This window comes from Marmota flaviventris, chromosome 3, assembly GCF_047511675.1.
Source record: "Marmota flaviventris isolate mMarFla1 chromosome 3, mMarFla1.hap1, whole genome shotgun sequence".
Taxonomy (NCBI): Eukaryota; Metazoa; Chordata; class Mammalia; order Rodentia; family Sciuridae; genus Marmota; species Marmota flaviventris.
Window position 1 is genome coordinate 100,930,850 of NC_092500.1, and position 24,850 is coordinate 100,955,699.

A 24,850-nucleotide genomic window follows, 5' to 3' on the forward strand; every position below is an offset into this window, starting at 1 on the left:
ACTGACATGCTGCTATCATTTTAACATGTGATGGCTTACGTAGAAGCAAGTTATTATAAAATACTGCCCCAAAGTTTGTGTTCTGTTTTAATATCTGAGGAACTAATTTGGAAAAATTGAGTTAAAATAATCTGTATGGAAGTATTCATCCAGTTTTGGCACATAAGACTTGATTTTTCAGTCTCTCCCTTTAATGATACTAGGATAATTTCATGAAATCTTTACTATCCCATTTTATGAATTTTAGGTTCTAGAACTGGATCCTAAACATAGCTAGTATATTAGCCAGGAGTGTACATCATAGTGACCCAGGATTTATTATAAAATTTACAAGTCTCTTTGCTTTACCTCAGAGATTCAGATTCAGTAAGGCTGCATCGGACCTGTGTGTCTGTAAACCATCTTGAGGTGATTCTAGTGCCTCTCCTGCATGTAAAAAGAACTAGCCCTGTATTTTATAGATAAGACAATCAGGGCAGAGTTAAATGACTTACCTAGAGCTAGTTCATTTGTACCAAAATTTTATGGCTAGATAGTACTTAATTCCAGAATTTTGTCTCTGAAGAGCCAAATTGCCTACTTTTCAGGTCATCAATTCCATAGCTCATTTTACAGCCGAATATAAAGCACGCTTGGGCATACTATGTCCAACTAATATACAAAGGCAGAAAAGTAGTATTTTGTCAAAATCTTGTCTTCTGATCAGGCCATCGTAAAGATTGAAAAGGCTATCACCAGAATTTCCATCCAGTGTAACCAGTGCTTTTTTTTATTATTATTTTCAGGAATTATTGATTATTTATAATATTTTGACTGTCTATCCTGTGGTACCCTTTAAAAAGTTTTTTTTTTCCCTAATTGTATTTTTAAAGCTGAAGTGAAACATTAAAATTTCTTGTTGGGAATTATTTACTTTTTAATCACCTAAAATATAATGTTGTGTAAGAGTTTGCATGGCATTATTAGAATTTTTTTTAATCTGGTTGATTTTTAACTCTTTCTTTTTTTAAGGCATCTTACCTTGGAAACAGAGTACGATTGGCTTCTTTGTCATCTTTGAATATGAGAGATAATCCTAGTTTCAGCATGTCCTCAATAGAGACCAACAGACCAGCTTTATTTCTTCAAGAAGCCTTCCAAAGCCTGTTGGAGTGGCAGCCATTTCCAGAAGTAAATTATGTGTCAGATGCCTGTGAGTGGACTGAATGGCCCAGTGACTCATTAAAATATTTGTGGAAGAATATGGTAAAAAAACTGAAGAATTACATTTCAAGAAGCAACTCCAATACCATTTAGGATTTTTGAGCAGCTGAAAGAAGATAGTTCTGAAAATAGGAATGACAAGATTCTAGCACATTTCTTTATGTGTGTCTTACATTATCTTTGTTAACACTTTTTGTGTATTATTTTCCATTAGGTAATAGCTGGTAATTTGCTTATGATCAGAGATTTGTTTTTGTTTTTGTTTTTTTTCCTGTGTAGATAGAGAAATGACATTAGGGGAAATAGGAACCATTTGGTGGAATTTAGGCCCTTCTGAAATTGACTCTTATCAAATAGTCACTAAAGGGTGTGAAGTGTGGATAAATTGTTTCTTTATATAATGATGTGCTGCTTCTTGTTCATATTCATTATGACTTTAGTTTCATCTTTTTTTATCTTCTCCGAGCCTTTGTAGATGCCTGTTTTTTTCTTGAAAAAGTTTTTGGCACAGATGGTCTGATTATCATATTTTTTTTTTCAGTTTAAAAATAAGAATTACATCTTCATATGTAAACCTTTGGTTGCTATTCTACCCCAATTATTTTTCAGGTTCAAGAATAGAATAATTTCCATTCTTTTCAGCTTTGCTCTTTTCTATTTTTATGTTCTCATTCAGTGTTTTGTTGTTGCTCTTATTTTCTAAATGGAAATGAAAGGTGATTTCTGTTTTGCAGTATCTGTCTGGAAAACCAGAATAATGAGTGGTAAAAATTTAAAGCAAGTGAAATATTTTAACCCTTGTATTAAATTTCCATCAAACTTCTTTTAGTGATGTTGATGTGTTACCTTCTTACCCTTGCCTTTTGTGTGTTGATGGAGGCAGTAAGGAACAGGGATTTCTCCAAATGCACAGAAAGAGAAAGAAAGCTTTTCTAACTAAATGAAACAGTCGTCAGTAAGGTCATTAATGTATAGATACAATTAGGTTGTTGGCTAGCGTTAACAATACTTGATATAAATTATATTGTCTTCTTTTTTTTTACTTGTTATGCCCCTATAATTGATGATGAGTATCAATAATTTTCTCTTCTATAAATTAAGGAAAGTTTTTGCTCTTGTGAATCAAGTTTTACCCAATAGGAAGAAAAAGAACAAAATTTAATGAAGCAAAATTCCATAAGGCATTTGTTTAGCTTTACTATTTCCTTCCCCATTAGGCCTGTTTTTGTTACTTCATTCTTTTAATTCTTTCATCTTCTGTCCTATCTACTTACTACTTTGTCCCACTTCCACATTTTTACCCTCTTCTGTCTAGAATTTCTTGATTGATTTCTTTGTTATTTGCCTACTTCCACAATTTAGCCTCCCATTGAAAATGTTTTCTCTTTACCCTTTCTTAAGATGAGTATACCTCCTTCCCCATCTGCTACTTTCAGTCTTTTGTGTTATCTCTTATAACTCAGCACCTGTCATCCTTGGCTCCTGCCTGTTTTACCTCTTGTCCACTTGTACTTTACTCTCATCCCCTGTGATGGTCCATTTCCTCTAGCACCTCAGTCTTGGATTTATTTCTGTCTGTGTAGCTTACTGATCTGTCCTCTGTGTCATCTAGCTCTGTTGCTTCTCAGCACCAAATTAATATTTTCTTCCTGTACTTTTTAGTCATTGTGCATTTACTCCATGAGCTCTTTTCTATTTCCCTTGTCCCTGTGTGATAGCTATTACTAGATAGATTTGTTGTCAGTCTTTGCATAGAACACAGATCCTTGCCGAGTATTTCCTGAGTAGCCAGAATGAATCAATTATTATTAACTTTTCTTAGAACATTAAGCTTCCTGTGTTTTCTGCTTCTAAGAATTAAATTGGTATTCTAGAAGATTAATACTCCTTTCAAGAGTTCAGATAGTCATATGGTACTGTCATTTTAACTCTTTTGTCAAGAGTTGGAGAATTTATTACTCCTGTTTTTTAAAAGATTAAAGAATAGCCAAATCAAGTTTGGGGTGGGGCATGGGAAGAACAGAAAGAGAAAGGTAAGTACTAGTAGAAAAGGACTCTATTAATTAAGAGTTTTTAGAAATGGAAAGAAAACTGAAACCACAGCTTTAACATTTATTAGGTAAAACGTCCCCTAAAAGAATAAAAAGTTCCAGTAATTTCATTAACTAGTTTTATGATTGCATTGTTTTTCCATTTCCTTTTAAGTTCTAAGAACTTTATTGTTAAAAAAAAAAAAGACTTAATCTTGCAACTGTTCCTTTTATTTTTGAAGGACATGATGTCTCCTTAAATATTAACTTGTGTCATTTTGTAATTATACTGTTACATTCCCAAAGTGCTATTAACAACTGGCTCTAGTTTCATGTGTGGGAAAACATAAATTGTGTGGTCTTGCCCCTTAGAACTCTAGTTGTATTATAATGAAAAGATAGCTTGTGGGGAGGCTTTATTTTATACTGTTTGTTGATTTACATTTCTCCTATTTTTCCATTATTCCTCTGTATGTTCTTATTTATGAATGTGCTGAAATTTGGTTTTTATAATGTGTTTGAACTGTTAGAGGCTGACTGATTTGAGTGTAGTTCTTCAACTTAAAGAAAAACTATATATCACATATCATGGTTATAAGATATTAAGAATATCCCTACAACTAGGAACTGGTCATATTGAATACTCTTTTTGCCTAAGCCCTCCCTGTGACGGTGGTGGTCAGGTATCTGGGAGCTGAGAGAACAACTAAGTGTCCAGTAATGGTACAGAGAGAGTCTCCACACTTCAGCAGCTAGTCCTCGGCACCACAGTTAGGTTACTAACAAGGAATTCATAGGTATGCTACGTCTTTCTGTGTTTTGGGACTGTAGAGATGAATATGGAATGGCCTACTGTCTCTGGAAGCTATAATTGAGTAGGGAATGTTAATAAGTGAATGATTGTAATAGCAACCAAAGGTCTACATATGAAGATGTAATTCTTATTTTTAAACTGAAAAAAAAATATGTGGCAAACGCTCTTATAGTAACAAGCTAAGGGATCAGAGTTCAGAAACGTAAAAAAAAAATCAGGAATGTAAGTGTATACTTGGTAAATGTATATACATTTTAACGTGAGGTAGTAATTTGTCCCTTATTACCTGTGTGGATCAGGCAAGTTATTCAAAACATTCAGCCTCAGTTTCTTCATTTGTAAAATGATATTATCTAGTAGTGTTGACATATAGATTAAATGAGATAATCTGTATGAGATGCCAGTATGGTCCCTTATTCAGTTATTGTTTAGAATTTGGAGAAAAAACAGCCAGGACAGAACATGGAATAGGAAAAAAGAAAATTCTTTTTGGGGAGTTAACTCGGAACCACAGAGATAATGTGGCTGCTCAAAAATGCTTAGAATTCCCATTTTATAGTTTTTGCTTTTGCAATAGTACCTTATAATCAATCCCTTTTCTTTTCATTCTCTTTTTCATAACCAAAAGTTTATTTAGCTTGATCTACTTAGCTATCTTTCAGTGACTTTGGTGTCTCCTCATAACTGAAGCGCATTCTCCAAGAAGTTAAAATTTGTAGCAGTTGAGCATATTTGAAAAAAATGTACCACACACTTCTAAAGGCAGTTTAGCAGGAAGAATGTCACCATCATTGGAATAGGTCTTTGTAATGACTACTTTCCAGAAACTTGGAGTAAAAATTAGATAAAGTTTTCATACGGTTGTGGCATTAGGTTTTTATATATATATACCAACCTGAGTGTATTTCCTGGAGTATGTATATGTTTTTGAGACTGGAGCAAAGTTACTTTTTTTGTTACTTTAAAAGATATTATTTAAATCAGTTTCTTGAACAGACCCCGACTGAACAATTTACATTTCTGGTGTAGAAGAAATTGGCATAATCATTCAATATTATTTTGTGTTTGATTATCTTACTAAGTTACCCGATTTTTGATCTGTTGCCTAGACCATATTGATATATCAGGTTAGGTAAAAATTATTCTTCTACCCTGGGTTGTTTGGCCTTTAAAAAATTCATAGTGTGATTGAATTAATCTATTGTAGTTTTCTATATATAAGTTTTATAATTGGGGTAATTTAAAAATATCAGTACAGTCAACCCTTTGTATCTGCTGGTTCCATATCCAGTAGTTCCATATCCACAGATTGAGCTGACCCTAGATAAAAAATATATATATATATATATATATATATATATATATATATATATAAAAAGAGAGAGAGAGAATTTTTTTAGTGTTTATTTTTCAGTTTTCGGTGGACACAACATCTTTTTATTTTATGTGGTGCTGAGGATCAAACTCAGCGTCCCGCGCATGCCAGGCAAGCACGTTACCGCTTGAGCCACATCCCCAGCCAAAAAAAATGTTTTTTAAAATAACAAATTGTTTCTGTACTGAACATGTATAGATTTTTTTCCTTGTCATTATTCCCTAAGCTATATAACAACTATTTGCATAGAATTTACATTGTATTAGGTATTTAAGTAACCTAAATATTTAAAATACATAAGAGGATGTGTGCAAATACTATACCATGTTATATAAGGAACTTGACCATCTGCAGATTTTGATATCCCTCCTACTGAGGGAGGACAATATTGAGCTAGAATACTAACTCAAGATTTTAATAAAGTTAAAAATATATGTTTCTTTTAAAACTGCTTTCTAAAAAGTTTTATTTATAACTTAGAGGTTTAAATAAGTTTATGTATTTTATGGCTGGTATTAATTTATGTTGACATTATATTCATAGGTAATCTGTATTCCCATAGAAGGAAAAATGTGCATTAATATTTGAAAGCTAGTTTAAGCTGATTATGAAAAGTGGCTCCTATTTGTGTTCACTGGAAGATTCTCAGTAGTGCTGTGGTCATGTGAACAATAGCATGTTTAATTGCCACAATGAATGTCTAGCTTGCAGAAATGTTTGGGAAATTTCTGCAGATGAGTAGAATGAGCTGAGGTACTGGTTATGTCTTTGCTCCCAGTTACATTCTTTAAGAAACTTTTTCCTCTTAGTGTTTTACTTGTACCTGGATATTTTTAAAATTAATATTGCCAACAATAATAGTCACCTGTATGGTCAGGCTCATGGCATACCTTAATTCTTGCTATTATGTGATTTTCTAATAAAATTTATTGTAAAGAAATATACATGTTCATATATAATATACAATATATGTTTATATGGATAAGTAAAAAAAAAATTTAGGGGAGTTCTGCAGATCAATAGGTTTGTTGTAGAACATTGAATAAATGAGGAAATTGAGGAAGGCTATGCAACTGTCCAGTGACAGTAAGTGATGAAACCAGGACTTTAATGAAATCCCAGTCTTTCAATCACTTTTCTGTATTAACTTTTTAAACTTTTACCTTTAAAAATTTGGCTGTCTTATAAATGCATATTGTTTTGTGTTAAGGAGTACTCTGTTAATTCTGTTTTATACACATATTTTTTTTCCCAAAAAGAAAAGAAAGCAAAACAAAAAACTTTTTTTCCTGATTTTAGAAGTAATGAGGCTCAGTGTTAAGAGTAGTCATTGCTTAATGAAAAACCAAAAACAGATAACACAGAAAGGAATAAAGAAGCAGTGAAAATCACTAATAATTCTACCATCAGAGTTTAACATCTTGGATATATGGTTTCCTGACTTTTTTGTTGGTGTTATTTTTGTGGTGCTGGGGATTGAACCCAGGGCCTCAGGCATGCCAGGCAAGTGTTCTACCACTGAGCTGCATTGCCAGCCTGGTTTCATGACTTTTGATTTATAAATACATATGCATATATTTTCAAAGCAAATAGGTTCATAATATACATGTTATAACTCTTTATTTTATCTTGGCCACACTTCGATGATATTATAAGTCTATATCTTCATTTAAAATATTTTCCGGGGCTGGGGTTGTAACTCAGTGGTAGAGCACTTGCCTAGCACATGTGAGGCACTAGGTTCAATCCTCAACACCACATAATAATAAATAAATAAAATAAAGAAATTGTGTCCATCTACAACTAAAAATATTTTTTATAAAATCTCACTTTCTAAAAATAACCTCTTTTAGGAAAGTTCTACATTTACAAAAAAGTTGCAAAGATAGTATAAAGAGTTCTGATATACTCCACATCCAGTTTCCTCTATTATTAACATTTTACATTAATGTTATGAACAAATATCAATACATTATTATTAACGGAAGTTTTTACTTTATTCAGATTTCCTTAATTTTTACCTCATATCTTCTGTCCCAGTATCTGATCCCAAGAAACCATGCTACATTTAGTCATCATATCTTCTTAGATTCCACTTGTCTATGGCAGTTTCTCAGACTTATTTTTTTTATGACCTCGACAGTTTTGAGATGCATTAGCCAGATGTTTTTGTAGAGTGTTCCTCAGTTGAGACTTGTATTAGTCTTCCTGGAGGAAACATGGTTACACTAGAGTTAGGAATTTGGGGTAGGGAGATCATATAGGTAAAAGGACATTTTCATCACTTCATTTCAAAGGTGAATGTTGATTTTGACTTTAATGACCTTGCTGGAATAGTGTTTGTCAGATTTTTCCCACTATGAAGTTCCCCTTTTTTCTCCCTTTTACATGTTTTCTCTTGGCAACCCACAGTTAGGGCAGAGTATCTACATATATTATTTGGAATTATTCTGCGCAGGTAATTTCTTCTGTCCAGGAGATTTATCTATCCTCTGTCATTTACTTATTAAATCAGTTATGTCAGTATAGACTAATGGATATTTATTTATACTTTGGGTTATCCAAAATTGTTGCTCAAATTTTTATAGCTGTGGCCATTCAGAGCTCTGTTGGTTCCTGTGTCCCTTTGCCATACCCCTATGATTATGGATTTATATCTTCATTTTTAAAACAGCTTCATGGAGTTCCATTGTAAGAATGTACCATAACCTACTTAACCATCTGGTTTGGTGGTAATTTAGGTATCAGATTTTTTCACTATTATAAACAGTACTTTGATAGGCAGTCTTCAGAAGACATTTATGATAATATTGTCTAGATATTGTATTCAGGAAAAAGTTATTGTATTAAAGGGTCTGGCCATTTTACATTTTATGTGATATGAGACTGAAATATATCTTAAGCAGATTTTTGAAGAGTGATCATTTTCACCATACCTGTGGAAAATACATTTTTTTCCCCAAATGACTGTAGTCACTTAGCTCCCTATTTTTTTTTTCCTCTTGTGATCAGAGCTGATGGTGATACCTGTGGTTCTTGAGCTGCTTGACGTCACACCTTATCTCAAGACCTGTGCCATCTCAATGTAGAATCAGTTGCTATATACAGTTAACAGAGGGTGAAAAAAAACCCAGTATTCTGAAGACAGTGACCTTACAGAAATCATCATGTCCTAGTCCTGCATTTTAGAAATAGGAAACTTACTAGATGAGATGTTTGGCCTGGAAGCTTTCAGAGAATCTGGATTTCTGCACAATTCTCAGGATTCTTTATTATATGGGTATGTTTTATATCCTATACAAGGAAGAATATACAAACTTTCTATGTTGGAAATTTTCAGACATATACCAAAGAAGACAAAATTGTATAATTAATTCCATATCCCTATCACCCAGCTTTATCATGATGATTTTGGCCAATCTTGTTAAAAACTCATATTCAGTTTCTACCACATATTATTTTGAAGCAAATATCAGATATTAAATCACTTCACTTATAAGTAATATATTCAGAATGGAAAATCTTCTCTCAAAGCATAACCGCATCTCATTACCACACCTAAAAATATTCCTATTCAAGGAGGATATTTAGTTACGAAAACTTCCAAAATTTATGTTTACTATAGATTAGAATCTGACAGTAGTGGAAATACAGTTCCTTGGTATAATCTCCCAGAAATTAAAGATACTGTCCACCAGACAGAATGGCCTGGATTTTCTTAAAGTCTGATGTCTGAGGGTCTTACCTGGAAGAAACAAATTAACCTCTTAGACAAGCCCTTCAGAAGTAGAGAGTTTTAAGGAATATATAACAGATGTCTCCTAACTATATGTATATGCTTTTTTCATCTTAACTATTTGAGTGAGGACGAAGTTCCAAGGACCTATGATGACAAGAATTATTTTTCAGATTTTTCATGTTAACTGAAGCCATGGATGGGAGTACAGTGGTATGGCCATTCCACTCCAGATCCACCGTGGAAATATTTTTGAATGTCAAGTTAAGATTCCTGCCTGCTATATCCTGAGTTGGGATTTTACAATGCTTCTAAGAAAACAACATATTGATGTCATAACAGCATTTGCATTTGCTATTAAGAAGACTTGAGAGGAAGGAATATCCTTGATATCAGAGGTGATCCCAAGGGCGGACCAGGCAGCACTTACTCTCTTCAAGCAGCACATTATGTGGATTACTAGATTGTCTACACCTTAAAAGGGTGATTAATTTTTCCCAATGTTCAATATTGCCTTCTTGGGGTTTCACTTGATCTTTCAAATTAAATGAGATGCTATTTCTCTCTACAAAAACAGTTCTGTCTCAGAGGCTTTACAACCAGAGTAACAAACTTCTTAATAATCCATTGAATTTATCCTGGGATTGCCTCTGGTTTTTGACATGTTGTTAAAATATACAATGATTTAAATTGGAGATGGGGTGAAAAAGAGAAGTTTTTCTTTTGCTTTTTTCTGTGTGAGACTGAAACCAATCTTGTCTGCATGGTTTTATTTAAAATTGTTTTGCTGCAAATAGACATTTATTTTGCTTGCTGATATTATTTAGTACATGCAGATTCATGTTTTTAATCTGATTTAGACTCTTCTACCTTGCATTTGATAACTGTTGACTTTCCTTTGTCTTGCCGTTTTCTTTCATCAGTAGGCTATGTTATAGTCAGTCAGTTTTATTTTCTTCCATTTGGAGTACTTTCTTAAAGTTATTTCAGATTTTTGGCTCACTTTTATCTACTCCCATTCAATTAACATCTTTTAAGAAGAGAAATCGTGTGTTAATTTTCTTCTTGTTTCTGAATGAAAGTTGAAAGAATAATAAAAATAACCATTTTCTTATGCATCTCAGGTCAAGCATATTCAGGTATCCTAGGCTAAGGTACATTATGGATTTTAGATTCTTGGAAGACATAATATTTAGCATAGTATGCTGTGAATATAGGTTTTTAAAGATTTAGCTCTATAGCATTTCACCTTCTCTCACTATTTTAAGGTTCTTTAAAAATTCCTTCTTGATGCAAAAATACCTTTTTTCTTAAAATCTTTGCTTCAGAATTATCCTACTTTTCTTAAACTCTCTTGAAGTTTTCTCAAGAAAACCAGCTTTGTGACTGATTGAATTTCTTATCTTCTTTGTCCTTCAGTTTCCTCATCTGAAAAGTGAGGATATTAGTTAGTATCTACCTCATCTATTGTTTATTAAGTTGAATGAGATAAACTGTAGTACTGGGTACACAGTAAATACTCTGGAAATATTCCAGCCATCTTTTTTAACTTTTTGTTTTAAAATGATTACAGATTCACAGGAAGTTGCACAAATAGAGATCTCATGTCCCTTTTGCTTACCTCATCTGCCCCCAAAGTAGCAGAAGTATGAGATCACAACAAGAAAATTGCCATGGGTTTAATCCACAGAACTTATTAGGATTTCACTAGCTTATATACACTCATTTATGTATGTGTGTGTGTGTGTGTGTGTGTAGTTCTGTGTAGTTCTGTGTAGTTGATCATATATAGATTTGAGGAACCATCACCACAATCAAAACAATTGATCTACCACCACCTCAAGGCTTCCCCTTGCTATCCCTTTAGAGCTGTCCCTCATCCATCCACTGGTAACCACGAATCGGTTCTAGATTGCTGTAATTCTGTCATTTTGAGAATATTATATAAATGAAATCATGCAGTATATGACCTTTGGAGGTTGGCTCTTTTCATTTAATATAATACCCTTAGAACCATAACTAGTTGTGTGTGTCAATAGTCCTTGTTGCTGAGGAATATTCTCTGGTGGAGATGTACTGTAGTTTAACCATTTGCCCATTATGGGACATTTGGATTGTTTATATAGTTTGGGGCTGTTACAAATAAAGTTGCTGTGAACATTTGTGTGCCGGTTTTTGAGTAGACGTAAGTTTTCATTTTCCTCTGTATTGCTTAAGAATGCGCTCACTAGGTGAAAGTATTTTTTTAATGCATCAGTGTAGGTGTCTTTGAAAATATATGCTTATATAGTCAGCACTTTTAGATATATATAGACAATTATTTCTTAATGCTGACTGACCATTTTAAATAATATAAAGTGCCCTTTGTTTTAAAATATTTTTGTGTAAATTTGCAGTATGAGTCCAAAGTATAGAATCTTGTCTTATATGCTGTAATATTACATGTATTAAATAAATATTTCATTTTGTTAATGAATCCCTTTCAAATTTTGTTGACATTTTTCCTGTGGGGAATATTATTGTTCTCAGATACTAAATTTGAATGGAAAAAATTTCAAGTTGTATTTTATTTTATCAATGTGATGATGAATTTTTTACATACTTGTAAAGGTTAGCATGAAGAATTGGAATTCATTAATTGACTGATTGTCCAATAACATTGAAGTAATTGATTGAGCAATGTTGGCACTTTTGTTTTCTAACATGTTATTTGGGGCCCTAAGATGTTTTATAAAATCATTGTCTCCCAGATTAATAATAGATTATAAATCATTATTAGGGTAAGGCTACAAATATGCTTTTGATATATGAAGGACTCTTAATTGTATACCTATAACTTTGAGAAATTTTAAGTTTAGCATCAAAAGTTAACCTGGGGATAATATAAATTATGGATGGTGGACTAGCATTAACTTATTGGTAGATTTTAGCTTTCCCAAATGTATTTACTGCCTTAAAATAACTGATGAAGGAAATGTTCTTTGTAAAAAGTTGGGAGAAGGTTGAAAAGTATTTTTTTTTGAAAGAACTGGTTCTTAACTTCAGTTGCACATTTTTATCATCTAGCTAGCTTTTGAAACAAAGTGAGTACCTATACCAGAGCCAGTTCAATTATAATCTCTAGAAGTGGTGCTCAAGCATAGGTATTTTTTTAAAAGCTTCCCAGGTAATTCTACTGTTCAGCCAAGATTGAAAACCACTGAATTAACAGGATTGGCTTCTATGCTCATATTTCTTTGCCCTAGTATTTCATACTGTTGTGCTTATCTATCACCTCTATATTGGGTTAGGATGAGCTGTATGTAGTTTTTATATTTGGCTCTGCTAAATTAATATTTTCCTGAAGGAAAAAAATCATGTAGGAAAAAAAATCACTGGTGAAAGTGAATGGTAGACATATTTAAACTATACCATAGTTTTTGTATTTATTACAGAAGAGTGTGTATGAAGTAGAGTCCAAACAATGAAAAATTCAGACTCATTGAAATGTCAAGTAGGAAATTGAACTTGATCTATAACATAGATAGGAAACTTTTTGGAAAATAAAGCATTTGGAAAACTTGAGTGGGGTGTGGGAGTGAAATATAAGTATAGATAGATTTCTGTTGTCAGTTGCAATTAGTTTTTTAGCTTAAAAAAATCAGTATTTACCTATAATAAGTCTAAGTAGGCAAAGATAAACAGAAATCCCCACCCATGTTCACAGCCTCGAATGGATTTCTTCCATACTTTTTTTTGTACTATAGAAGCATACATAATGACAAAGGCTATGAGTTTTGTTTTTTAAGTAGGATCATATACTATACATTATTTTGAAGTTTGTTTCTCATCCTTAATGTATCAGGTATTTCTTCAGGCCATAGATACAGATTTGACTCAATTTCAAAATATAAACAGGGCTAAGGATATAACTAGAGTGCTTGCATAAGCATGATCAAGGCCTTGGGTTTGATCCCCAACATGGAAAAAATAAAATAAATTTGGTAGCCATTATTAATAAAATATGAATAGCCCCTTGATGTGGCTTTATAGAAAAATTTATTCAGCCAATTCCTTTTGCATGGACATTCAATGTTTCCCTTTTTTTTTTTTTTTTTTTTTAATTTGCCACTACAAACAATGATGTAACACATATCTTTATATATATAACCTTAGGTACTCATGCTTTTATTTTTAAAGTATTGTTGTAGTTCATAGTTTGTTTTTGGTCATATTTCTTGGTTTTGGGGGACCTTCTCTTTAGTGAAAAATTAATGAGAATGTTGATTGATTTCTAGTTAATTGGTTCCTCTGGGTATTAAGTTGATTATTACATAGGAGAATCAACTATTTTAGAAATATTGGATACTAGTGAATCCTAGCGACCAAAATGGTTTTTATAGTTCCTAGAATCCCTTTGAATAGCACTCCTTAAGAGGAGGCCACAGAAAAGGTTAGAAGTTGATAATGCATGTCTTAGTGTATTAAGCCAAGAGAACGTATAAAGTCCTTTAAGTTCCCACAAATACATTTTAAACCACAGTGTCTTCTTTCTGTGAAGACTTCTATTGAAATAAGTGTGTCTGATTTCCAGATGACATAATTCTAGAAGAAATAGCTAATAATATAGGTAACATACTTTAGATTCAGAATACTCTAAAAGATCATAATAATGTTAAAAATGAGCAAGATAAAATATACTAAGGATAAACCATTTGAAAGAGTTGAGAAATGTTTGGGGGTGATAGGCAATCTCAAATGCACAAGATGAAAAATAGGAGTTTATTTGATCATAGGCTTATATGAGCTATTTCTGATGTGGCTGCTAAAAATGGAGTAATCTTAGGTTTCATTAGTGCATGCCTAGATTACATTGAGTCTGTTTCCCTGTTGATTGTCTAGTTAGATTACATTTGATGAATTGTTTTTAAGTCTATGAACCACATTCTAGATGAAACACTGGCAAAGGAGGGAGATAAAGAATTAGTGATGTATTGAGAAATGAAGCAACATGAAAAAAGATTGCTAAAGGAGTTTGGTTTTTGTACCTGAAGGACAAGAATGTAAAAGAACAGTGGTGGCAACCTTTTAAGGTTGAGGAATAGGAAGACTAAAATGGTACATAGAACTTATGGGACACATAAATCATCAGTAAATGTTTGAATCAATTAATTGAAATTACAAGGCAAAGGATTTTGACTTGATCTAAGACCATTGTAGTAAGTTCTTTCCAGCAATGGGATGGGCTGCCCTGGAAGGTAGTGACTCCTTACTCTTCAGAGTATTTCTAACCTGTGATGGATGACAGGGATAGGAGCTTTGGGAAGAATTCCACTCTAAGTAAAAGGTTGTACAACAGGACTTTAAATACTTTTTAAATTTTATTTCCTTATTTTTTATGCTAAATACTTTTTTAATTGGAATTTTATTTCTTGACTTTCAAGTACCTTAATTCTAAAACAGAAGAAAGTTCTGGAATGATATTGAAGTCTCTTTAAAAGTAGTTTTATATGGGGCTGAGATTGTGGCTCAGCAGTAGAGCACTCGTGTGGCATGTGTGAGGCCCTGGGTTCTATCCTCAGCCCCACATGAAAATAAATAAAAGAAAGGTATTGTGTCCAACTACAACTAAAAATAAATAAATAAATAGATAGATAGATAGATAAGTAGTTTTATAGAAGGAATTCTACTGATTCAAAGTCTACATAATTGTCAGTACAGGTATTTCAAAGGTGCTAAAAATTGAAATACTATAAGTTTTTATCTGAACCTGCAGTGTGTATCGCTATTCAACCTGAAGCAGCTAGTCTGGATTTGTAGTATGGTATGGTTTTAAGATTTCATTTTTGTTACTTTGAAGAGAAGAAAACCCACAATCTTTTAAGCTAAAAGAATGAGTAAAAAAGGAAATTTCACCATTGAGAAATAGTGTCCTCACAGAGGCTTTTGGAAAGACAGGCATACTATCACCGTTAGACCAATTGTTTTGGATTCTGACATGGATAATAATAATACTATGAAATTTATGCTTTATCATTTACATAGGTTTGCATACTTGTAAATAAAGTGCATCTCTAGCATTTGTATAGGTTGGGACTGAAATCTCTCCTTTTATCTTTCAAATAATTGAAACAAATCCTTTAGGTTATAGAAATGGGTAAATATTATAAAAACTTTTTTATATGAAACTTTAAAAAAAAAAAAAAACACTAGCTAGTAGTCTTGGAACAGGTTGGAGGCTGTGGCCACTTAGGACACCATGGTTGGAGGTATAGGTTAGAGGTTAAGATGGGTTGGTGGATTTCAATCCAGCTTTCTTACTTATTGGTGCACCATGGGATACTGATCGCCTATGTCTGGTCTTCACTTATAAAGGAGAGATAATGATAGCATTTAGCATAGCACCTGACCATAGAGCAGACTCCATAAACCATCTATTAGTGTATATTCTGCTCTCACCTCTTCATTTCTTTTCTAGTTTTTTTCTTCCTCATTTAACAGGTCTTATAATCTCTGTCTCATGTCCTTTTTTTTTTTTTTTAACCTGGGGATTGAACTAAGGGGAACTTTACCATTGAGCTTTGAGACAGGGTCTTGCTAAGTGTCTTAGGGCCTCGATAAGTTGTTGAGGCTAGCCTTGGATCTGCAATCCTTTCTGCCTCAGCCTCCCTCAGTTGCTAGGACTACAGGTGTGTGCCACCATGCCAGGTTTTGAACCATCTTAAACACAGCATGTCTAAAACTAAATTGTTATATTCCTGACCCCCACCTGTTATCTCAAACCTTCTCCTTCTGTATCCTCCTGTCTCCTCTGTTTTAGGTACACTCATCAGAGGAAGTAGGGAAAGAGGTTAACATCTCTTGTTGTGCTCTGGAGTTACAACTGTATGGGATTAAATTCCTGCTCCACCACTTATCTCCATGGGACTTTGGAAAAGCTAATTAACATCTAAAAATCTGTTTCCTCAACTATGAAATAGATATGAGAGCAATCTGTCTTATAGAATTGGGAAAAATTAAGCAATTCAGTACCTTAAGTAGTCAGTGTTTCAGATGGCCCCTGACAATTATAATGTCATTCCTAATTCCTCTTCTTTCCTCTCAGTCAAGTCGTCAGTGCTATTGGTTCTGCTTCAGAAGTCTCGGCTTCCTCTTTGTCATCAGCGCTTTTGCACCAGGGTTTCTTAAGCTGAATCCATTACTGAAAGCGGTTCAGAGTGTCCTGAAATTGAATGTACATTTCTTGAGATATATGCATTTCTCCTATGAAAGGCTTTTAGCCTTTACCACTGACAGTCATACAAGTCAGTAACCCATAGGTTAATAATTACTGGTTAAGACTCCCCTCTTGCCTGATTTTGTAGCCTGTAAATGAATACCTTCCTTCCCAGTGTCTCTGTCTCTCATCTGCTCTTCACATGGCTACCCAGTTAACTTAATTTTTCATACTATCCTGTGTACATAATTTTATTGACCCCTGTTGCCTGCAGTGATGGTTCTTACCCCTGACCACATATTAGAATTACATGGTAAGTTTTAAAAAATACTGATGCCCCAGTCCCATGCCAGACCAATTAACAAGTAACAGGCATGAGTATTTTGCTTTAAACTTTCCAGAAGATTTTAATGTGTATCCAGAGCTGAGAGCCTCAGGGCCACAGGGCAATGGACTAAGCACACATGGACCTTATTGATGTCTCATCAGTCTGTTCTTTTGTAGCCTAATCTCCCTCTTCTCCCACTCATGTCCCATCTGCTGTTCCCAGAACATGCTGTGTTGTTTCCTACCTCTTGGCCTTTACCTGTTGTGATTGCTCTTCCTAGAATGCCTCTCACCTTTTTTCTACCTGGGCATTTCCATGGCAATAACTCCCCTACTCCACCCTCCAGCTCCAAAGACAATTGTATCCCTTAATTTTGCACAAATTTCCATTATAGGATTTGCTGTGTTATAATTATTTATAGGTCTGTTTTCCAGAGCACACTGAACTCTTCAGAGATAGGATCCCATTCATTGCATTTCCCTCATGCTTCGTACCAGGCAAAGCAGCTCTCCGAAAGCCTAACAGAAAGTGAGTGAGAGTAAACTAACAGCAGCCTGCTCAGGGAATCAGGAGCTCTATGGGGCTGGGGAATATAAGTATACATGCAACAATAGCTGTAGTTAGGAAGGCTCCACAGTTTTGTCTTCTTCTATTGCTTTTTCATACTTCTGTAGAAAGGAAAGATAAAAGTATATGAAGTTTATCATCTAGGACTAGGAAAGTCAGGACCAGCTTTTAAAATGCCCCCAAACATTGAATGTTAATTGAATATTATGGCATAAAGTCACATCATATTTATCTTTTAAAGCCCAGAGATTTCTGAATGAGAGATGGGGAACCAGCCATTAGGATGGTGGCAGCTGTTTATTTAGCCCAGTGGATTATCCCAATTTAGTTACTGATCTAAAGATACCCTTATATGGACAGTTCTCTAGACATTATATGTTTCTAATTTTGGTCTTACCCCTAGCCTTTGTATTGTAGCTGCTGTCTAATCCTTTTCTTGGTTATTTTTAATACTTTTCTTTCTCCACATGTCTCAGAATTGTCCAATACATTATAAAGAATTGTAACTTTAATATGATTTATTCTTCCTGTTTTTAAAGTGCCCAGTGTTAGTTTAAGTTAAAGGTGGTTTTGAGGGAGATTGCTTTATTTAGAAAATGATCTCAGAGATTCTTTTGAATATTGTTTTGGGGATGTTTGGATTGTTTATTTGCCCTCCCCTGCCAAAATGCTTTCCACTATAAAATTGGTATAATCAACACTAAATACTAGTCCTATGATTTGGGCATCTATGTCCCCAGTATGCTGCATATGAACAAGTAGAATACTCAAACTAGTTGCCTATTTCTTTAATAATCATGAATAAGAATGACAAGAGTTTTCTATTTCAAAATCAAAATATTGGTTGGAATTTATAACTTACCCTTTCACATTTTTACCTTATTTAAAAAGAATGTTTTATTCTGTTTAAAAGCCTTTTAAAAGACTCTGGTTCTATCAATAGCTCCTTTTTTCAATATGGTTTTCATGAAAGGTTCTCAGTTGGGAAAATAAAAAAGGATACTTTCCAGTTGGAAGTTTTTTTAAAAAGAACAATTTTGGGTAAATATGAATAAAAAAAATACTGGGAAATATACCCTCTCCTGGCAATTTGAGAGAGAATATAATATTAAGGAAATGAAGAAATCAACTCTTACAATGAAAGCATTAAGGTCTAAAATGGATAATCATCTATTACTTCACAAACTACAGTCAGCCAAGGATACCCCTGGATTGTTTGTCCACTAACTGCTTGTGAACTAGTTCCTATAAAAAGGATTGTTTGTCCACTACCTGTTTGTGAACAAATTCCTATGTAAAGGATCTGGTCTCTGGTGTTTCTGAGAAGGGCCTGTTGGATTATTATAATTTTTAGACTGTCATAGTTCTTAAAGCTGAGTTGTTGATGCTTCTGTGTTTGTAGTGTTGCTTATTGCTGCTGCTTTGAAAAAATGAGCAATCACTGTACTTTTTAAAAATGCAATACTTTGTGCTTAAGTATTTAATCATGTACATTTATCAAGATACCTAGTCTATGTCTTCCTGTTGAAACCAGCTACCTGCTGGATTCTTATAGCTAAGTACAGTTAGAATCTCATAGATATTTCATTTCTAATTTGAAGTTAATTTTGGAGAGGAGGTATGGGGGACCAGGGATTGAACTCAGGGGCACCCAACCACTGAGCCACGTTTCCAGGCCTATTTTGTATTTTATTTAGAGACAAGGTCTCACTGAGTTGCTTAGTGCCTCACTTTTGCTGAGGCTGGCTTTGAACTCTCGATCCTCTTGTCTCAGCCTCCCAAGCCACTAGGATTACAGATGTGTGCCACCATGCCCGGCTTGAAGTTAATTTTTAACTGCTCTTCCTAAAAGTGATTACTTCTTAGCTTATCCAGTTGGAAATAGATCATATGTATTCACAGCACAACTATTTATTAAAAATCAGAAAATCTTGATTTCCCAAATATCTCAGTAAATTGATACTACTACACGATTGGGCATCTACTCTTCATACAAATCTTATAAATATTCAGGGACTTGATAGGAGAATAGCAGGACCATTAGAATATATGTCTGAAATTCTAGTAGTAAAACTTGTGACTTTGGGTTGTTCTTATGTGGACCCTTTCATTCTTACCCTGTAAATTTCATTCCACTAAAAATAAGATGGCAAGGGAACCTAAAATTACAGAACCCCAAATTAGGTTCTCTGATTACTACCTACAAGTGGTTTGACCAGGACTTTCCCTTCATTGTTACTTTATCTAGCATATATGTATATGTGTATGTGTGTGTGTGTCTGGATATTTACACACATGTATGTATATAATTTTTTAAATATGTTGTCAAGTTCTGTTTTGTGTAATTGATGTGTGCTCTTTTTGCAACAGTCATTGGAGGTAGTATTCTTATCCTGAATTTACAGTTGGGCAGGGGGAATTTTGTCAAATAACTTCCTGTGGTCTTGACGCTGATAAATGGTGGAGATGGGATTTGATTGAACTCATCAGTACAGCTCTGTTAAAGCACCCTCTTAGAGCCTTCTTTTCCTGGGAAAGTAAGGTAGGCCATACTAAAAAAAAAAAGCTGTAGACTCCATACTCATTGGATACTTCATAGCCTAGATTTGGAGAAATCAAATAACTTTATCAGTAATTAAAACAACTATTAATTGATGGAACTAAAATCTGAATCCAAGCTATTCCTCAGACACACACTGTAGCTTTCCTTTCTCTGTCTTTGCTTGTGATATTGCTTTTGTATATTGTTCTTTCCACTCCTTTTGCTGTTGAAAGCCTGTCAGTACATAGAAAGCTCAATTCGGTTGTCATTTTCACCAAGTTGCCTTTCTTGATGAACACAAGTGGAAACTTCTTTTCTTACCTTCCTATTGGAATGAATTTTTGTCCTTGGAGATGCTTACTCATTACTCCTTTACATGATAAAGTTTATGTATACTATCCTGTCTCATCAGATTATAGGACTTTTGAAGGCAGAACAGTCATTTATTATAACATTTTCTGCTAGTCATACGCATCTTGCCATTCATACAAATCTTGCGAGTGTTTAGGAGTTTCATAGTAGCAGGAATCAACTGTTTAACAAATGTTTGTTAGTGCAAATGTTAGTGCAAAATTTCCCACTAGTATTCTAATATACTTTAAAAAAATTAACTGCTTTAAAACAAATATTCAAACAAAACGGTGATAATGCTTCCTTTACTTTCACAGTCCTGTTATCAATTATTTCATAAAATTATGCTGAATTAGATATTTACATTTTTTTTCAATACAGGCATAGTTTATTTTTTCCAAATATTTTCAGTCTGCTGTTGGTTGATCCACAGATGTGGAACCCTCAGACATAGAAGGCCTACTACATATATGAGTGCACATATATGCATTTTTTTGTTTTAATTATAATTTTTATTTACTTTCCAGTTTCATCCAATAAAGCTTATTCCTTTTTTTAGTTTTATTGATTTTATTTTTTTAAATACATGACAGTGGAATGCATTACAGTTCTTATTACACATATAGAGTACACTTTTTCATATCTTTGTATATAGAGTATGTTCATGCCAATTCACACCTGTATACTGTACTTTGGTGGTTTTTTTTGCATTACAATTCTTATTACACATATATACCACAATTTTTCATAATCTGTTTATATATAAAGTATGTTAACACCCAATTCAAGTCTTCATACATGTACTTTGAATAATGATGTCTATCACATTCCACCTCCCTTGCTAACATTTTTTAAAGAAACATCTTGAGTTTGCTACTACTTACATCATTTTTTTAATTTGCAAAAAATTACATGCTTTAGAAAAAGTTGTATTCTTTTTAGTGTTCTCTGTTCATGTGTATATAAATTGATACTCTGTTTAGGGTTCAGAAAAACTGAATAGCTATGGCTTATACCAATGTAATCATTTTGAAAGCTAGGATGGAAAAATGATTCTTTATTGTATAGATTTTTTTAGCTTCCTAAAACCTTACCTTTTTTTCAAATATTTTTTATTTGTTCTTTTTAGTTATATATGACAGTAGAGTGTATTTTGACATAGCATACATATATGGAGTATAACTTCTCATTCTTGTGGTTGTACATGATGTGGAGTTTACACTGGTCATGTATTAATATATGAACATGGGAAAGTTACATCTGATTCATTCTACTCTCTGCATATATATGTGTGTTAGTGAGCTTTTGCTGCCGAACAAACCACCTAATACTAATGTCTTACACACACACACACACATTTCTTTTGTCTCACAATTTTGAGTCACCTAGGAGGTTCTGATTTGAACTAACCTGGCTGATCTTTGCAGTGAAATGGCAGCTTAGTAAGGGGTTCTGTGTTTTAGGATGGCCTCACTCACATATCTGGCAGTTGGCAGGTCTATGGGTATATGGGTCTTTGCTCCATATGGTCTTCTTGTCCTCAGTAGGCTAGTCAGGGCTGCTTTGTATAGTAGCCTCAGGGTTTCAAAGAGCAGCAAGAGAGGGCAAGTCCCAGAGAGACAGAACTTTTCAAGGTTTTGGGTTAAGTTTGCTGTTGTCCTGCTGGCCAAGCCCAGAGTCATTGGGGAAGAGACTGCCTAAGGCTAATGATACAGGGATGTTGGAGTAGATAGGGGGTCATTACTGCAACAATCTACCGAGATATGCAATTTGCTTTATTATTTGGTCAGTGTCCTAAATTCTGATTCAGCCTCAGGCTAGGGTTGGAGGCAATATAATAGAAAAATTAAACTGTGATAGTTACAGGGTTTTAAGAGTGTTTACAGATCCCAGTTTTCCCTGAAATACTTAGTATTCATTTGGAGTTCCTTTTAACTTTTATTTTCTGAAGTTTTGAACTACAAGAGCAGGGAGTCTTTAATACTCTTTCAGTAAATATCCCAAAATTGATCTTCAGTAAATACTACACTGATGGTAGAAGTAGTATAATCATAATAGCTACAACCATTTACTCATAGTACCTGGATGCTAGTGCTGTGCATCATCTCATTGAATTCTCACATCTCACAGTCCTTTGATGGCATCTTGTCGTGCCTTTTTTACAGATAAGGAAACAGACACACAGACATTAGTAAGGTTCCTGAGATTGCAGGGCTGGTAGGTGGTGCATTAGATTTTGAACCCAGGTCTTTCGGACTGTATGCCTACCATCCAAAGGATTTCTTCCCTAATTATGTTGATATGTGTTTTGTTTTTTCTTAAGCATTCATATGTTGAAGGCTTCTAATATTTTGTATCATCCTATGAAAAAACTGAGAACCACGGTAAAATCTGAATTTTTTCCATACCCTATCACTTTCAGTAGCTGGACCAAGTCATCAGATTTAACATAGAGATGATAGAATGGAAACCTTACTTCCATCTCCAGATATGGTTGTTAGATATTTTGGAATACTAATCCCTCTTTGATCTATGACTCTTTTAAAAATTTCCAAAATAAAATATAGAATCTCAAGTAATTCCGGAACACATATTTAAAATTTCATCAGAAAATAACCTTCATTCAAAAAATGGACCACGTCCCTCTTGTGTGACCTTCACTCTCTGCAATAACACACTGCATATAAACTGTATATTTATACTTCCCAAAACGTTGTTTGCTGGGGTAAGTCAGTTCCTCTCATTAACATATGAACTCCTTCAACATAAAGACTTTTCTTTCATTTCTGTCCCCAGCATATAGCATAGTAACGAGAACATACCATATTGTTACATGATTTTATAATTGAATTTCATACTTAATAGTGAAAATTTTTTTTCTTTTTCCCTTCTTTAGGTTTACTTATCTTCATTTCTGTCTAAATGGTCTTTCCCCCACTTTCTATCTCAATTCTCAATTTTTTTCTGCCACCATCTACTGCCAGACTAGCCTCATGGCTCTTTATTTTTTTGGGTGACAGACTCTTTTTTGATAAAACCATAAAGAAAGTTATCTCTACAGAAAACAGATACTTCACAAAAACAGAACATTTTATGTTTTATTTCAGAGGTTAAGAATGCAAACCCTTTAGACTCTGAATCCTTCAGGACAAAACTAGATTTTTCTCATCCTTGTGTCCCCCCATTTTGTTTTTTCTGTTTACTAATGCATGTGAGTTAGCACATGCCCACATATCTGTGCATGTTAATATATGTTGTAAAAAACTGTTGTTAGAAAGATGTTTCTAATACGATATTCTGATATTCTGGAAGTACATGTAATTACTGAGCACTTGAAATACGAATCATTCAAATTTAGATGCCCTAATTGTAAAATGCACACTAGGTTTCACAAACTAGTATAAACTAAAGATATATGATATGAATAGTTTTAAAATCATTGCATGTTGAAATAATAGTCCAAAAAACTATGGACATACTGAGTTAAATAAGATAATAAGATATATTACTAAAATTAATTTCATCTTTCCTTTTTTTTTTTTAAGAGAGAGAGAGAGGGAGAATGAATCTTTTTTGTAGATGGACACAACACAATCCCTTTATTTTTATGTGGTGCTGAGAATCGAACCCGGGTCCCACCCATGCTACGCAAGCTCTCTACCGCTGAGCCACAATCCCAGCCCGCTCCTTTTTTTTTTAATACCAGGGATTGAATCCAGGGGTGCTTCATTGAGCCACATCCCTAGCCTTTTTATTATTATTATTATTATTTTGAGACAGAGTCTCACTAAATTGCTTAGGACCTCTTTAAGTTGATGAGGCTTGCTTTGAACTTGTGATCTTGCTGCCTCAGCCTCCTGAGCTCCACATACCTATAATCACTCTTTTTTAAAGTGACAATTAGAAATGTTAGAATTGCATATGTTATTGCACTTGAAGGTTGCTATCTAGGTTAATTCATTAGCATGGATTCATAAAAGTGGCAGTTTTAAAAATTTCATAAATCTACTGGATTAAAGATTCCATAGATCACCAACCTCCATTTGGATGGTGCTACCTATCCCTCCACTCCCATATCAAAAATTCTGAGAACAAATGATTTACTGACTTTTCTCTACTGTCATAAGTATACCTAGAAAAAAATGCAGTTGTCTTAAGTTATTTTCAGTAATGAAAAGGAAACAGCAAAGTGACTAATGTAAATTGAAGGATACACTATTTTCTTTGGAATGTTTTGGTTCTTGAATTTTGGAACAGGTGTGGTTGCTGTTGAAGGAAACAGCAGAGTCACACTCAGCATATTTGACCTATGAGAAGCTGGAAAATTGCTCTGTGTCTTCTGCCTTCAGTATTTTGGATATAGAATCCAACATACATCAAATTGTTCTTCAGTGCAAAATCTGTCGCAGGGAAGAATAATGTTTTGGCTTGAAGACTACTTGGGCATAATAGAGTTAGACTTATTATGTCAAAAATGCCTCACAAGCCAAGTATTGTGGCATTTACGTCTAATCCTAACTACTCAAGAGGCTAAATTAGGGCGATTGCAAGTTTGAGGCCAGCCTGGGCTATGTAGTGAGAGACCCTGTCTTTAAAAAAAGTGGGGGGCGGGCAAGAGGGGCTGGGGAAGTAGCTCAGTGGTAAAGCACCCTTGGGTTCAATCTCCTGTGCTGCAAAAGGGAGTAAGGGGAGAAAAGCCTCACAATACC

At 34.0% G+C, this 24,850-nt stretch overlaps 1 protein-coding gene across 10 annotated transcripts in view; it reads left to right on the forward strand.

The window, feature by feature from the left end:
* Positions 1-24,850, forward strand: part of Slc20a2 (solute carrier family 20 member 2) — a 101,358-nt gene that overhangs the window by 4,615 nt on the left and 71,893 nt on the right. For 4 of the 10 annotated variants that reach the window (XM_071610160.1, XM_071610163.1, XM_071610159.1 and 1 more), the window contains one exon: positions 1,012-9,641. The exons of 2 other annotated variants lie outside the window; for them this stretch is intronic. The gene's annotated coding sequence lies outside the window, so the exon portion shown is untranslated. The remainder of the gene's footprint in view (positions 1-1,011; positions 9,642-24,850) is intronic. 4 more of the 10 variants (XM_071610161.1, XM_071610166.1, XM_071610164.1 and 1 more) reach the window with 4 other exon arrangements.